Source organism: Balaenoptera musculus, chromosome 16, assembly GCF_009873245.2.
Source record: "Balaenoptera musculus isolate JJ_BM4_2016_0621 chromosome 16, mBalMus1.pri.v3, whole genome shotgun sequence".
Classification (NCBI taxonomy): Eukaryota; Metazoa; Chordata; class Mammalia; order Artiodactyla; family Balaenopteridae; genus Balaenoptera; species Balaenoptera musculus.
Window position 1 is genome coordinate 78330730 of NC_045800.1, and position 18708 is coordinate 78349437.

An 18708-nucleotide genomic window follows, 5' to 3' on the forward strand; every position below is an offset into this window, starting at 1 on the left:
TGAGACTATAGGGACACAGTAGTAACAGCCCTAATGGTGGATCTTTACTTTGGTTTTTGTTTTCATAATCTTAAGTTTCTAATATGAAGACAAGTTAATTTACCTTTTTACACTGCGTTTCAGTTGTGCACCAAATAACCTTCAGAGTAACACAGAGATATCTCAAAATGTATTTTGAAAATTAATGAGGTATTAAATCTTGATAGTTTGACAGCATAAGCAAATGGGCAGGTCACTGTACCAAAGGACATGGGATTCCGAGTCAATGCATAACCAGCCAAGGGATCCCAGGTAAATCAGTCTGAGCTTCCCCATCCATTAATCGGCAATATACTTATCACACTTCAAAGAAGAGTTCTGAAGTCCAAATAAGAAAAGCAAAGCATTACAAACTAGAAAATCCCAACAAAATATAATTTTCTCTGCCTAATTAAAAAAAATCTATCTCACACTGAAAGCCAGAATCACAGAGATATAAATTAAGAGAAAAGCTTGTCTTCTACCAAGAAATGTGAAGACAGGATTCTTTGGAGCGGAACAGATGGTCTGAAGTTGATGCAGGTTTGTTTTTTCTCAGCCACTCATCTGCTGAGTGGCCTTTGGCAAGACACCATATCCACTGAGGGTCAACATGTCCACGAGCTATGGAGATATCAAACTTCTCCAAAAAATAAAGTTGTTGTTGTTGTTGAAGTTGCCAACTGAAGACATGAAACAGGCAAAATCACACCTACCATACAGGGCACAGTATCCTTTAAAATGTTTGTATGTCCTACAATTCCAATATAATTATGATGCTGTATCTCACTGACTTATATGAACTACTTTAGAAAAGAAATATCAAGTTGGATATAAGGAAAATCTTAGTTCACTTTTTCCTCTTTATACGTCTTCAAAATTCCAATCATAACATTTCCCCAGCCTGGAAATGTGGTTATTGCCAGACTTTCACACTTTCTGTGAGAGTTCATAGTTCCGGGTAGTTTTTCTTGTCATATTCTTTTTCTCTTCATCCCACTTTGCACCAAAGAGTAACAGAACATTGTCTTAGAGAAGGAAATATGTATCCTGCGTCAATCACAGGATAAATTCTTTCTTCATTCAGAGATCAGCTTTTTGAAAGACAAGTAAAATGTGATCGTAGCAGATGAAACGGATATGCCTGGGTTTCCCCACGTCTCAAGCCTTTGAATCTCTTCAGAAAAGCTCAAGTCATTCCATGTGCCATTCTTAACAACATAGGTCCAAGTCAGGAAGGATTTGTTAGCACGTTAAACAAGTGGTAATTAGCAGTACATCACCACTACAAAGAGCCACAGCTCTGCCAACTTAGCAGTTAATTATGAAAATCCCTAGTGAATTAATAGGGTTTCATATGATTTGCTCAGTGTTCATGTTTCTCCTTGGCATACATCTTCTGTAATACAATCTTCTTTAAACATCATATTAAGTAGATATGCCAGTCTACCTTATTTTTCTAATTATTTTAATATTCAGCCGACTCAAATGTGCCAATGCAAATCTGGAGGTATACTAGTTTGACATTCCACCCTGCATGACCTCTCTCCTTCTAATATCATAACAGGAATATTGTATTAGGTCAACTCTGTTCACACATATCTTAACTGGGAGCCACTGTTGGTGAGAACACACATATTTGGTATTTTGAAAGCAAGACACTCAAAAGGAAACCAAAGGAAAGGCTTCTGCTATGAATTGAGCCTCAAGATGATATGCAGGTATGTTACAAATCAAATGTGCTACTAATGATTCATTGGATGTAGCCTCCTGCTTTTGAACATTGCTAAGTCAAACCCATCTATCTGTCACAATCTCAATAAAAGCTTAACAAACCAACTCTCCACACTCTAGGTGATGGGCCACTTGCCTAATTTGCATGTAAAGCACATAATTTCTAGTCATATATCACAATGATGTTCCAGGAAGTTGGGCTCAAATTGAGAAATCTGCTGTTAAAAAAGCTATGGCGCTTCACCACTAAATTCAGAGTTCAGAGCTGAGTAAACATCTGAATAAACAGATGAATAAACAAACCACAAGAAGAAATAAATCAGTGGAAATAGTGGAACCACTGCTATAGTTCAACTACCCACAAATTACTTTGGAGCAAAGTTTCACTCTACTCGAGTCTTTTTTTAAGTATTAGCAAAATAGGGACTTCCCTGGTGGTCCAGTGGTTAAGACTCTGCGCTCCCTATGCAGGGGGCCCAGGTTTGATCCCTGGTCTGGGAACTAGATCCCACATGCTACAACTAAGAGCCTGCATGCCGCAACTAAAAGATCCCCACACGCAGGCAACAAAGATCCCGCATGCCACAGCTAAGACCCCGTGTGCTGCAGCTAAGACCCGGCGCAGCCAAATAAATAAAATTTTTTTTAAAGAAGAATTAGTAAAATATCTACATATTCATTACATATGTTGTAAGCAATTGGCAGTGTCATGATATCGAGTACACAAAAATAGTTTTGGCAAAAATAATGTATGGCCCAAGTATTTGTCAGATATCAGAATCTGTGACATCTCAGCCTTGCCTCCCTGCAAGATCCCAGTGAACCACAGACAGTGATCCAACTTGGTGGATCCCCCAGTGAAAATTTCCAGTGATCCATAGAGTTGTCTTCGGGGAGTTCTGTGAAAAGGAGATTTAGGTAGAATCAATTCATAAGTTCGTTGCCTAAAAGTATTTGAGAAAAAAATAATTTTTACCATAACCAGGTCAACCTAATCATCTGACATATGACCTCTGTCACGACATCCATACTGCCTTGTCTCATAATCTGCTTAAAGAAAGGGAACAATTCACACAAACTTGTGGATACGGGCAATCAACAGGTTCTGACTCACCTAGAGCACTACGAAAAGTCAAAAGGAGGAGAAAAAAGTGAAAACGAGAATTATGGCTTCCACATCAAGTTATGCAGGCAAAGATGATGTCTTCAAATTTAATTAACGATGTAACACAGTGCCGATTTATCCAGGCATAAACATACAACCATCTCGCTCTTTGTGGGTATCTCATTCCATGAAAGTGTGCTGGATAATTTCATCTAAATTAATTTAAAATGGCAAGAGCTAAATTAATTACTCAGTATCAGTCTGAACAAATTAAGCTGGAATCAACTCAGTAATACCACTTGGAACCTCAAAACTGAAACTCCAAGCAGACTCAGATGGAGACAGTCAACACCTTGGAATTCTTACTAGGATTTTGCTCGCATGGAATTTCTACACAGTTTCAAGAATTAAGAAATAACTGTGTAGACACAATTATGTAAATAATAATGGCTACATGACTTTTAAATCATCCTCTGTGTGCTAGGTCTTAATTCTCACCACAACTCTATAAGAGAAGTATTATTATTATCTTCACTTTAGAAATGAGTAAATGGTGAGTGACAAAATTAAATGACTCGATCTAAACCAGAAACTATTAAGAGGCATATCTGCTTAGCCTAAAACCCATATATCACCTTGTCCCCCTCAAGGTAATATTAGCCTGATTATTAGCTGTTCTTTTTTTCTTTTTGTTTTCCTGTACATTTGTGGTAATAGTTTTATTATTGATAAATTAAACTTCAATGCGACAGTGTACATGCTCTAAAAGAACTCACACATAGAATCAGAGCCATGAATACCACAAACTCCATGACTTTCGCTTGAGAGACATCTCATAAGTTCATAACCTGGTATGAGCCCCTCTGGCAATGTATTAGCAAAAGCAAAAGTGTAATAAGGCATTAAAATAGTGATCCTTCCTAGATGATGCCTTGTGGGTATATCTGGATATAGGGATCTTTCCCTTGTTGTCTGAAGACATGAGTCATCATGTCAAAGGAAGATATGATATTTTCTGGTTGAAGAATCTTGACGAGAGAGGTATATAGTAGAATTAGAAAACTAAGTCAGGAGAGATACTTCAGGTATGTTATATAGAACTGAAACTAAAACTGTATCTGTGAGACTTAACCCTGAAATAATCTTAGGTGATCTGGACATACTCCAGAGTCCTATTAAACCACATAATCTATAAACATATAGCTTAAGGTAACAGAATACAAATACAGTTTGGGTGACCAAAAATTCCATCTCACCTAACACATAATTTAGTTCAGAAGGGAGCTATCAGTAACACAAAGAAATAACACAAAGGATATTTTAACGAAGATAACTCTAGCAGCTGTGTACATGATGTATGAAAGCCACAGTGTGACACTATTTATGTTCAAGGATCAATTCAGGAAAGATAAAAAGACTTAATGAGCTACATTTTTTAAAGAAATTATAGGGACTTCCCCTTATGACTGAGTGAGGAGGTTGGCAAATCCTCTCCCTAGAAAGCAAGCTGGCTAAAATTGACAAGAATAACCTTTCAGAGCTGTGGGACTTAACCAGAGGCATAAAAAAATATGACAAACTTTTATGCTTGAAAACTGCTGAACTTCAGGTAAGAACAGTAAGAGTCTGTGGTGCTATTTCTGAAGGCTGCTCCCATCTCCCCACAGCTCAGCTGATGTGCAGCTCCTGCAGGAATGTGGTGTGGGGTAGGCTGGGAGGACCAGAAGCTGTGCCACCTTATGAAAGGGGGCTCACTTGATTTGGAGCAGATGCCATGCACAATGCATTGTATGTGAAAGTGACACTTTCCAGGGAAACTCAACAGCTCTTCTAGCCTCACTCAGTATATTCCTGACTAAAGTTGAAGCATGCAGAGTAGTTCCAAACTATTCACACACTCCTGGCTAACTCTGAAGTAGCATGTACATAAGAAAGACACAAAGAACTCGCAGAAAGCAAATCTGGAACAGATATTAGATAACCTGAACTTCTCATGTGCTTCTCTACCCATACACAGGTCCATATGCAGAGAACAGAACTCTTACTGTTTGAAGTACCTGAGTGCAACCTCTGTACAATCACTGCCTTAACTCTAAGCTATGCAGAAACAGGGTAACCTTTAAGAAGCAGGCTAAAATAAAAGAATGAAAAAAAAAAAATGGAGCAGTGACATCAATGACAACACATCATAGGGGAGACATCTCACAGGAAAGTTACTAAACAATAAACAAACCAACAAAAACAGCAACCACCACCTTCTTAGCCCAGGCAAGTTACTAAACAACAAACAAACAAACAAAAACTGGAACAACAACCTTCAGTGGAGAAATACCAGAATTTAGAGTTCCTACAATATAATATCTAAAGAGTCCAGTTTTAACAAAAAAAAAAGTGGCACAGGCAAAGAAACAAAAAAACAGTAAAGTGTAACCTATACTGAGAGAAAAAACAGTCAAGAGAAACTGTCAGTGAGTATCCCCAGATGTTGAAATTAGCAGATAAAGGCTTCAAAGAAAACTTTAGACATACAAATAGGGACTTCCTTGGTGGTGCAGTGGTTAAGGATCCACCTGCCAATGCAGGGGACATGGGTTTGATTCCTGGTCCGGGAAGATCCCACATGCCACGGAGCAACTAAGCCCGAGTGCCACAACTACTGAGCCTGCGCGTCTAGAGCCCATGTTCTGCAACAAGACAAGCCACCACAATGAGAAGCCCGTGCACCGCAACGAAGAGTAGACCCCACTCACCGCAACTAAAGAAAGCCCATGCACAGCAACGAAGACGCAACGCAGCCAAAAATAAATAAAATAAAATAAAGTTAAAAAAAAAGTACAAATATATTTAAAGAACTACAGGAAAAATGTTTAGAGAAATAAAGAGAAGTATGATAATAATTAGTCAATGAATAGAAATGCTCAATAAAGATACAGGAATTACACAAAGAGAACCAAATGGATTTGAGTATAATAACTAAAATAATAAATATGCTAGAGGGGTCCAAGAGCAGATTTAAAATGAAAGGACAAAGAATCAGTGAACTCAAAGATCATTTAATAGAAATTATTCAATCAGAAATACACAGACAAAATAAAAACAGGAAAAAAATTAAATGAGCCTCAAAAACCTATGTAATAGGGGCTTCCCTGGTGGTGCAGTGGTTGAGAATCTGCCTGCCAATGCAGGGGACACGGGTTCGAGCCCTGGTCTGGGAAGATCCCACATGCCGCGGAGCAACTAGGCCCGTGAGCCGCAACTACTGAGCCTGCGCGTGTGGAGCCTGTGCTCCCAACAAGAGAGGCCGTTAGTGAGAGGCCCGCGCACCACGATGAAGAGTGGCCCCCACTTGCCGCAACTAGAGAAAGCCCTCACACAGAAACGAAGACCCAACACAGCCAAATATAAATTAATTAATTAATTTTTAAAAAAACCTATGGAATAATATACATGTAATGGGAGTCCCAGAACAACAGGAGAGAAACAACAGAAAATATATTTGAAGAAATAATGGTCCAAAACTTCCAAAATTTAAAGAAAAACATTAGTTTAAACATCCAAGAAGCATAAAAATACCGAAGTAGGATAAACACAAAGAGATTCACACCTAGACACATCAAACTCAAACTACTGAGAGTCAAAGACAAAAAAAAGAAAATATTTAAAGCAGCAAGACAAAAATTTACTCATCACAATATGATTAATTGCTGACTTCTCATCTGAATCAAGAGAGAACAGAAGGCAGCTGATGACTTATTCAAAGAGCTGAAAGAAAAAAACTGTCAACCAAAAATTCAATATCGAGCTAAACTTTTTTTCAAACATGTAAAATAAATACATTCCAACATAAATAAGGATGGAGAATTTATTGCTACCACAGTTGCCTTACAAGAATGCCCACTCTCAACAACTTTTATTCATCATAGGACTGGAAGTCGTAACCACAGCAATTAGTCCAGAAAAAGAAAAAAAAGGCATCCAAATCGGAAAGGAAGAAGTAAAATTCTCTCTATTTGCAGATGACTAATATTATATATCAAAAATCTTAAAGACTGCACCAAAAATTCGTTAGAACTAATAAATAAATAAACTTTCAGGATACAATTTCAATACATAAAAATCAGTTGTGTTTCTACACAGTAACAACAAACTATTAGAGAGAAAATTTTTTTTAAAATCCCAGTTTACAACTGCAGCAAAAATAAAATAAAATACTAAGGAATAAATTTAACCAAGAAGGTGAAAGATCTGTACAGTGAAAACTATAGAACATTATTAAAGGAAACTGAAGAAAACACAAATAAATGGAAAGACATTCTGTGCTCAAAGATTGGAAGAAGGATACTGTAGAAATATCTACACTACCTAAAGTGATCTATAGATTCAATGCAATCACTATCAAAATTCCAATTCCATTTTTCATACAAATAGAGCAAACAATCCTAAAACTCATATGGAACTACAAAAGACCCCAAATAGCCAAAGCTATCTTGAGAAAGAAGAAAGCTGGAGGCAGCACGATCCCTGATTTCAAAGTACATTACAAAGCTATAGTAATCAAAACAGTATGGTATTGGCATAAAAAGACACATAGACTAATTGAACATTATAGAAACCCAGAAATAAATCCATGCATACATAGTCAATTCATCTACAGCAATGAAACCAAGAATATTTAATAGGGAAAGGATAATCTCTTCAATAAATGGTGCTGGGAAAACAGGATGGCCACATGTAAAAGAATGAAACTGAACCACTATCTTACACACCACACACAAAAATAATCAAATTGAGATGGTTTTAAGACTTGAAGGTAAGACCTGAAATCATTAATACTCCTAGAAGAAAACATAGGGGGTAAGCTTCTTGACATTAGTCTTGGGAATAATTTTTTGAATTTGACACCAAACCAAAGGCAACAAAAGTTAAAATAAACAAGTGGGATTACATCAAAGTAAAAAGCTTCTACGCAGTAAATAAGACCATCAACAAAATGAAAAGGTAAATCATATCTCTGACAAGGGATTAATATCCGAAGTGTATAAAGAACGTATATAACTCAATTGCAAACAATATAATTTAAAAATGGGCAAAGGAAGTGAATAGACATTTTCCCAAAGAAAACATAAAAATGGGCAACAGGTAGAAGAAAAAGTGTTCTACATCACTAATCATCAGGAAAATGCAAATCAAAACCACAATGAGATATCACCTCACACATGTTAGAATGGCTATTATCAAAAAGACAAGAAATAAATACTCGCAAGGATATGGAGAAAAGGGAACCCTTTAACACTGCTGGTAGGAACTTAAATTGGTGCAGACACTATGGAAAACAGTATAAAGAAAAATTTTTGAAAAATCTACCATATGATCCAGTAACTCCACTTCTGGATATAGATCCAAAGGATCTCAAGGAGATATCTGCACTCCCAGGTTCACTGCAGCATTTTTCAAAACAGCCAAGATAAGGGAACAATCTAATTGTCCATCAATGAATAAATGGTAAGTGGAAAAAGAAGATGTGAAATATATATATAAATATATACGTATATATTTATACACACACAAACCATGGAGAATTATTCAGCCCTGAGAAAGAAGGAAATACTGCCGTTCGCAACAACAAAGATGGCGCTTGAGGGTCTTATGCTAAATGAGACATCAGACAGAGAAAGACAAATGTTATATGATAAGGAATTTTGAAAAGCCAAACTCAGAAACAGAGACTACAATGGTGGTTACCAGGGACTGAGAGGTGGGGAAAAGGGGAGATATTGGTCAAAGAGTACAAACTTCCAGTTTAGGATGAGTAAATTTTGAGGATCAGTCTACAGCACAGCAATTACAGTTAATAATACTGTATTATATAGTTCAAAGTTGCTAAGAGAGTAGATCTTAAATGTTCTCACTATTAAAAAAGAATGGTAATTACATGATGTAATGCACTATATATGTATATATAATATATATACACCACATATATACATACACATATACACACACCATATATATGATATGTATATCATATATACCTATATAATATACATATATATGATAAGAATAGTACAAAGAGAATGAAGCTATGTGGAGTAAAGTTTCTATATTTTGCTGGAATTAATTAGTATTAATCCAAAGTAGACTGTGAAGTTACATTGATGAGTTAAAACAAAATAAAATAATGCATATTATAATCCCTAGAGTAACTATTAAGAACGTAACTGAAAAGATATATAGGAAAAAAAAAGGTTTCAACATGGCACACTAACCATTTACACAAAATAAGGAAATAACAGAGAAACAGAGGAACAATACCAACAACAAAGGAGGAATATAAAAAATAAACAAATGGCAAATGTAAATCCAACCATTTCCTGCTTATTTTAAAAAGAAAATGTGATAAATATATAGAACGGAATATTATTTAGCCTTTAAAGTAGAAGGAAATTCTGACATTTGCAACAACACTGACAAACGTGGAAGGAAATAAGTTGGACCCAGAAAGACAAATACTTCATGATCTCACTTATATGTGGAATCAAAAATGGTCAAACTCATCGAAGCAGAGAAAATGGTTGTTGCTAGGGGTTGAGGGTTGGGGGAAATAGATGTTAATCAAGGAGTAGTAAGTTTCAATTATGCAAAATGAGTAATTCTGCAGATCTAATGCACAGCATGGTAACGATAGTTCATAATACTGTACTGCATACTTGAAATTTGCTAAGAGAGTTGATCTTAAGTGCTCTCACCACATAAAAAACGATCGTAACATGTGAAGTGAGGGATATGTTAATTGGCTTGATTGTGATAATCATTTCACAATGTATACATATATCAAAACACCACAGTTTACACCTTAAAACATATACAATGTTGGTTTGTCAATCACAACCTCAATAAAGCTGGGGGGAAAATCCCATTGCCTAATAAATTAAGACCAAGTTTCCCTATCTGGTATTCATATTCTGGATCCAACCTAATTTTCCAGCCTACATTAAATGCTTACAACAATAGACTAAATTAGATAATTCTCTACTTTTCACAAATACATTTCATTTTCCCAACTTTGGCCTTTGTCCAATTTCTACTCATCCTTCAACTCCAAGCTCAAATACAACCACATCCATGAAGCATCTCCTGATGACCCAAACTGCCACGTATTACACCAATTTGTACACAATGTATCTTTCATACTCCTTTGTAAGCTAATGAGACAGTGTTACCCTCCATAAATAATGCCTTACTTCTTATGTACTTTGTTGAATATTCTTAATAGTGCTGCCTGTGCCTCATAGAAAAGTCCATTAAAGAGAAACCATTTTTGTGACATGACACCTGTACTGTCTCATTGCAAATAGACCACTGAAAAAATATTTGTAAATAAGCCCTAGAAATACTTTTAAATTATTTTTTAAATATTAACTGATGAGTTTTCAATAATGTAGCTATGATTTGTCAAAGAAAAACATATGTTAAAATAATGCAAACACTAACTGTAATATTTTGATGATGGTCTAAAAATTCTAATTTACGCTGATTGGAAAAAATATCTTCATAGGGTCGAACATTAAGCAATCAAAATCATCTACACAGAATTTAATTGCATTATTTCAGCACCCTCTACTGTAGGAAATGAAATAAGATTCATACACACCCAATCCACTCACATGTAGGTTACTAACCTGAAAGATTCATTGCATCTTTACAGGAATAAATTCTTTGGTGATAAAAATTACACACTTCTAAATCTTTTATTTGGCAAGTACCACAATAGACTTGAATGTTTGATGCCAGGTTTAATCCTAGTAAGAGATTTAATGATAAAATCACCCATTAAAGTAACCATCCATCTATTTTCTACAAGCTAATCCCAGTTTATATTAATTTCATCCACATTAACCACAGTTTATGTTTGTACCCATAAGTGGTTGAAGAATGAATGACCTAGTTAAGTTTTGGTGTCTGCTGAAATGCATCTTTGTTAGACTGATCTCATTTCCTGCGGAAACCAATTTCATTTCCTTTATGACAGAGCACCAGGCCAGAATGGCAAGTGAAAAGCAAGCAACATAAAGTACCAGGGACTTCAGGAAAACCTCCATCTCTGTTCAACGAAACATTCCCATCATTAAGCATTAAGTTGCTCAAATTTTTACAAGTTACACCTGTAACACTAACCAACTTAAACAGCTCACAGTGAATTGATATATGCTCAATAAAACTAGCAATTTAGTTGTCATAGTATGCTCAAATTCAGATTAGCAGTCTGAGTACCTGTAAGGCTACTACCACGTTTTACCTATGTAACTTTAAACCTTTAGCTAGAAACACATTTTTAAAGGACAATATAAAAACTCAACTTCTTAAGTAAAGCTTTATCTTCAAAGATGCCTAATTGGGATATGTAAATGTATTTTGGCCTTTGAAAATTCATGTTGAAATATGAAATACTTTTTGCTTTTCTGAATTTGACTTCTAAATTTGATTTTCCCACTAACTTATTTATACAAGCTTTCAAAAGAATTTTTGAAAATTTTATTCAAAGTGGAATGTTGGGATCTGGTTCAGAAACTCATCAGGAAATCAGCAATATGATGGTAGATAGCCACTGAAAGAAAAAAAATGAAATAAAACACGATGCTGTGAAACATCTAAGGTTAATTTCAGGGACCTCGAGCAGGAGAATTTCATTAAGTTAGAAACTGGAGTAGATATCAGTAGTCTCCAAACCTTTCCTTGTACACTGTATATTACTTTCCTAATGCCGCTGTAACAAATTACCACACACTTAAGGCAATACAAATTTATTCTCTTAGAGCCCTAGAGGTCAGAAATCTGAAACCACTGCGCTAAAGTCAAGACGTGAGCAAGGCTGGTTCTTCCTGGAGGCTCTGAAGGGAGAATCTGGTACCCTGCCTTTTCCAGCTTCTAGCGGCCACCTATGTTCCTCGGCTTGTGGCCCCTTCCTCCATCTCCAAAGCACATGACTCTAATATCCGCTTCAGTTTCCACATCCCCTTCTCCTCTTTTTTAGTCAAATCTCTCTGAGCCTCCCTCTTATGAGGACACTTGTGAATACAGTTAGAATTTACCAATATAATCCAGGGGCTTCCCTGGTGGCGCAGTGGTTAAGAATCTGCCTGCCAATGCAGGGGACACAGGTTTGAGCCCTGGTCTGGGAGGATCCCACATGCCGCGGAGCACCTGGGCCCGTGAACCACAACTACTGAGCCTGCGCGTTTGGAGCCTGTGCTCCGCAACGGAAGAGGCCGCGACAGTAAGAGGCCCGCGCACCGCGATGAAGAGTGGCCCCCGCTCGCCGCAACTGGAGAAAGCCCTCGCACAGAAACAAAGACCCAGACAGCCAAAAATAAATAAATTAATTAATTAATATAATCCAGGAAAATCTCCTATCTCCAAGATCCTTAACTTGCATCTGAAAAGTCTCTTTTCCCATATAACGCATTCACAGCTTGCAGGGACTAGGAAGTGAATATTGGTGGCAGCAATTCAGCCTACCATATACTCTATAAGCAAATATTTTGAACATTTATTTGCAAAAAAGAGCATATTAAAGTGATCTGTGTTCATCACAGATCTGTACTCCAGTACTTACATATATTACAAAAGATTAAAAATGAAAATTAATATGATAAACAATATTTTCTATAAACTTTATTATAATTGTAATATAATAAATCATTTTTTGCTTGGGTTATGAATATAATGTGACTAAATATGCTTCATTATTTTTAAAACCTTAAGATTTAAACTTTGTGATACAATAATAGGAAGGCTGGTTTCAAGTTCAGTTTATCTCAATAATTTGTTTTAATGGCTTTTGAAACTGCAAAAGAAATGTCACAAACATGCACAGATCCAAATGGAAAAGGATTCTTATTCTTCATTCTAATCCACCAATTATAAAAGGATTTTGTTGAAATTCAGCTACTAACTCTCCATTTTGCCTGTTGTCAGTCGGTTCTTAAACTAATCACACAATGTTTTATTTTTATATTTTTAACAAATGGATTCAAATTTCACTTTACCTCATTATTTAAACAATTAGAAACTTTGGCATTCACGTTTTTTAAAGTCTGCTTATGTCAGAGATTATATACGTGACACATTTAGATCATTTTCAGCAATATACTGATGTAATTAAAAAACATACTCAAACATCCATTTTCAAAATGTTCTCTCCATGGTAAGATTACTTGGAAAACAGGTGCTTTTTCATTGTAAAAAATGTCACCTTCACCCTGGAAATACCTCCAAGGGAATATGCTATGAAAAGCTCCCAATCATCAATCACTGCAAGTCTGGAACAGTTAAATTTTTGTAAAATTAAACCTTCAAATTAAGTACTTGGACACAAAATTACAAGAAGACTGTCCCTGGTGTAGCCACTGCACATCTCATTTTAAAGTACTATTAAAGAACCTGCTATATAAAAAATAAATAAAATTCAAAAATAAATAAATAAATAAAGTACCATTAAGATTTTATATTCTGGCTCCAACTTCTTTGCTTCAATAGCTTGCTTAAGAAAGAAAGTGTGAATTCCATGTAAGGAGCTAATTCTGTGAACTTACCCAAGATTCTCATTTTATTTCTGGCCAAGCAGCCACTCCATTAGTGGTTATATCTGCCCATTTTCCTTCATGAACACCATCCTCATCCAACCCAAATCCCTGCTTTTGCAAGAGACTTTTTCACTGTTGAGAACACAATCTTCTCTGTAATATTTCAAAATGTTTTTAAAAGTAGCTCTTAAGCATTTTCATTATTGAAACAAAATCAATGCAATTCTATGGCCCGTCTCCCATGCTGCATAATAGTCCTAATACTTCTTTCACTTTTTATTCAGCAATGTTTTCCATATGTCTTCCAGCAATATTTCCTAGCACAAAAATACATCTTTGTGTGTGACATGGTTTCCTAGTATTACTGATATTTCGGCCAGTTTTAAGATAATAAGTGTTTTTCCCCCCAGAATGTGACTTTTTGTCTTCCACTTTTAAAGAAGACACAATAAGAAGCTGCTAGATATTTTTCAGGGACATTGCAAGTCATGAAACTCAAACCTCATGATCTAAGTATTTAGCTTCCTTGTGCACATATGTAAAAATCTCACTAGGATATGTGCCTAGGAGTGAATATCTTAAATTATTGTACACACACCTTCAATTTTATTAAATAGCCACAGTTTTCCAGTATACATTCCTACCAGAGTTGGGTGGAAATTCCTATTGCTCCACATTCTCACCAACAATAATACTCCCAATCTGTGAAATGATGCTTCATTGTGCTTTTAATTTGTATTTCCCCAATTAATAATGAGGGTTGATAATGTTTTCATATTATAATGGTCCATTTGTATTTCCTTTTCTGTGAAATGCCTGTTCACTTGTATCTCTTTTTTTCTCTGGTCATCATTCACATAGATAGGAGTAATCTATGTATTCTGGATACTTGTAGGTCTCAAATTTTATGTTTTGGTATGCAACAAACCAAATAATAAAACTAGGTTTTCCTTTGAGGGTCTATACTTTTTACTTTGTTGTTAAAATACATTTTCATAAAATACATGGCTCTTTAATGGTTGATATTATTCCCCTTTTCAGTTATATCTTTATATATGAATAATATACATATAAATAAATACCAAGAGAAAACCTTCATCCCTTTTATTTTGAAACTTGGTCCCAAGTTCCCCACACCTATAAATGCAAGATGACATAAGGTAATAGCCATGTAAATTTAAGGGTGCATAGAAACATCTAGTAATAAGTAGCCTCTGAAACAAGCAGCACTTATGCATCTTCTGGACACTGAGCTTATGCACAGAGATTCAGAACAGTCAGAGTGGAGAGTTTTCTCTTTTCTTAACAGCAGCTTACATTTGTGTAGCATGTTAGGTATTTTCAGTGTACTTTACATACTTCATATGATGTTCAAAACAATTATAACGGATGAGGTAAAGAAATTATTATTGCCACTTCAGAACTTAAAAAAAAAATAATAAAGGAGGTGAAGGGATTTGCCTAAAATGGGAAAAGCTTGGAGGCAAGTCCAGGCCTCCTGCCCTCTAGGTCCAGGATGCATCCCTCACCGTTCTACTTTCCAAGGTAAGGAATGAACACTGTCAAAGCTAAAGAGATGGCTTTTTTTTTTAAAGTGTGACTCATCGGTGCAGTCAGCTTGTACCTACTGCTTATAAAAGGATTATACTGTCCTCAGAAAGAACTCTGTTGTAGAGCGAGGGCCGTGACAGGTGCAGAGAGAGAATTAGAGAACAGTCATCTGTATCCCTCCCACACCACTCATTTTCTACTAAGTCAAGATTTTCCCTAAACACAGATCTCTTGCCCCTCACAGAAGACTTACACAAAAAAGTAAAACACAGCTATGGTGGTCAGAATTACTGAATCATCTGAAAACCAGGGACATCTACTTAGATAAAAGATACTTAGATTTGGCCCCGTGAGTCTATGTTCCCAAGCAATGATAACCATATAAAGTAGAGCACACTCCAAATGTATTTGAATCGCTGCCAAAACCATTTTTAAAACTTGTAGACAAAGAATGTCGCCTACCATATCAGTAAACAAACGACGTTTCGACCATCAAGCCATGAGCCACCGCAGTCACCCCCAGATGTGCACCCTGAAGGGATTCAGGATGGAGAAAAGCAGGATGCCAGCTTTAAATAGTTAAGGTGCGTATCGAAGGAATGATTTCAATGAGCCCAGACTCTTACATCTTCCCAGACAAAGTGCTAAATTCATTAACATGAGATGTCTGGTTTTTCTTTAATTAACAGTAATCTTTTGACGTTCCAACTACCTGGTTTTTGTTGCAAAAACTCCTCTATATCCTGGCTCCTCCCTCACCTCTTTGGAACAGTCCCTCAGAGCTCTCTGAGAGGCTCTGCCTCCTGGGCTTAAGTCCTCAGCAAGTCTGCTGAATAAAACATAATTCTCAACTTTTAAGTTTTTAATTTTTTTCAGTTGCCAAACTGGAGAAAATCTCTCCTCGATATGGTTGCAAAGACTCTCATAATTTATATGATGGGCAAGAAAAAGTAAGGAACAGGTATATACGTATATTTAATATCACAAATGCATAAAGTTTTCAGGTTATGTAAACACAGCTCTTCCTTCAAAAATGAAATTTAAAAGGACAACCATGGCCACTTTCATATGACTACGTATAAGAAAATGTTTAGTTATTAATGAATTAAACTCTTTGGAACTTTATTATAGTGATATTCACATTAGTCAAGGGTAGGAGGAAGACTCTCATTGTATCTTTTGGATTTTGTCCCAAGTAAATATATCAATTACTCAAAAAGTATATACAGTTCAAACCCCTGTGTCTTATATCAAAATTCACTCCATAAAGATTAAGAACATAAGAAAACATTGATAGATATTTTTATCATTATGTGGTAGGAAAGACTTCCTAAAGGCAGAAATATAAAGAATAGTTCACTAAACACACTTTTAAAACTTCAGTTTAACAAAAACACTATAACCAAAGCAATATGTTAACAAGAAAACTGGAAATTTTAATATACATATGATAGTGTGTGTTTGTGTATGTGTGTATATAGATGTTAGCTGTATACCAAAGAAGACAAATACTCTAATAGAAGGGCCAAGAATAGAAAGAGGGAATTCACATAAACACAGCAAACATTAGAAATGGTCGACCTGATCAGTAATCAAAAAAGTACAATTTTTCCAAAACAGAGAACTTCTGTCTTTCAGATTAGCAGACTTCTTATTTTAAGTAAAAATACCTGGAGTGGATGAGAATAGGAAAATGAATGCTCAGAAACAAAGCTCATAGGATTGTAAACTATCCTGAAGGGTCATATGGCAGTAAATATCAAAAGCCCTAAAAAGTATATGCCTTTAGCTTAGGAATTCCACTTCTAGGAATGTGTTCTAAGAAAATAATTGAACACTGCCCAGAGATAGTTGTATGATGCAGATGCTCACTGCAGTGATGTTTATAACAGAAAAAATAACTGAAAACAACACATAAATGATAGAGCTGGAATTTTAAGTGAAGGCCCGTCTTCCTTCAGTGTCTGTGCCCGATAGGCTAAGAGAATTGAATCTAAGCTTAACAGTCTTCCTGTTACGTCCTAACCCTGTAGCAACCAACACACAATGCAGATACATACATTCTGAAGGAAACTAGCTGCCACCCTGTAGCAGGGGAACAAGCTGCATAACCAGGGGACCCTTGTTACCCAACACGATTAACCATCATGAATACAGTGAGACTTGTATTCTAATCCTCTCTTAGAATCTGTTAGTGTAATAAATGCACCTTGATCCAAATTCCTGGAGCTCTTAGTTAAGGGCTACACCCTTTTTGTATTTCTTACCATAACTGCAAGCCACACTGATACATTCTCTATCATATTAAAAAGTTGCATTAAGCTATTAAGCTGGTGATAAAGGAAATATATCAAATCTATCAAATGTATCAAAGTTTCTGATTTTTAATTCAGTGCTTACTAGTTTGACAACAGATAAACTTATCAATCAGTAAAATAAAAGCTTTTGAGCAGAAGCTTGAGGCCTGATATTTTTAAAGACATATTATCAATTATCTTAACACTGACAATTTCATGAATTAAGTAAAAACACATATAGCAATAATATATTTATATTATAGCAATAATACATTTGTATTTCCGTTAAACTATGCCTGGGTTAGAATGGTATGAGCCTCAATTTGTTGTTCAGAGAGCAGCTTCAAAGGATGGAATGACGACATTACTGACAACCAGAGAAATACACTCTAGCTTAAGATATTAGATTGATGGGCCTTAATAGGTGAGCCCACTGGTTTTATCACAAGCATTTTATCTCTGGACAAACTATCTAGGGTAATAGCTAGATTGCTTTTGTCTTTTGCCCTTGGAAAGACACAAAAGTCATCAGACTAGTCTATGTTTTATCAACTTCATTACTAAGAAATTGGTGCTATTTAATAATACCAGGAAAAAAATGTAAATGAGAAATTTTCTACTTGTAACTGGAGGCTCTGATTTTAGTAAAGACGGCTACTTAGCTTTTTAAAACATCTTAACTTGGACAGCTCTGGAATTATCTGGATTACAAATTCTTTCAAGCACTGAATTAATGCCCTTTCTACCATCTTTATTTACCTGTTTATTTTATTTTTAATTTTATTGGCATATAGTTGATTTACAACATTGTGTTAGTTTCAGATGTACAGCTTTATTAATGGAGTTCCTGCAATATGCTCCACACAACTTCTTTGTCTTCAATTCTTTAAAAAACAGTATGCTACAAACAATATTTCTAATTCTCATGAAAATACAAGAAACTAAATATTCTAATATTTGCAACCTTGAGTTTTACAGGGATAAGAGGTGTGTATTTAGTTAAGGAAGATCTCAGGTGAGTATAAGGTAGAGAATAGCATTGGTACTTTTTCAGTCTCCAAGTAGAATTTTAATTATGACATTATAATTTAAAAACACTATTAATTATTCAATTCAATTTATCGGTGTTTAAAGACTGTATGACAATTCACTGGTCACTACAAAGTTAGTTTATATTTAAATCAAAGCCATGTATCACAAGCTACATTCTCATTCCCTGTAACATTTATAGGTTCATTACTTGTTCCCTTGGGGGAACAGAAGTTCTTACCAATTCAATTCCACAAACATTTAGTGAGTAATTACTATGTGCCAGGAACTCTAGTTTTCCATTAAATTTACTTCTATTATTATAAGACAGTTTTAAAGACTTGGTTACAACTTGGACTGATTGGCAGAAAACTCAACAGACTTCACTGGT

The 18708-nt window shown here is 35.6% G+C and overlaps 1 protein-coding gene across 1 annotated transcript in view; it reads right to left on the minus strand.

Annotated features, from left to right (window-relative positions):
* The window catches only part of RYR2 (ryanodine receptor 2), a 740642-nt gene that overhangs the window by 481806 nt on the left and 240128 nt on the right, over window positions 1–18708 (minus strand).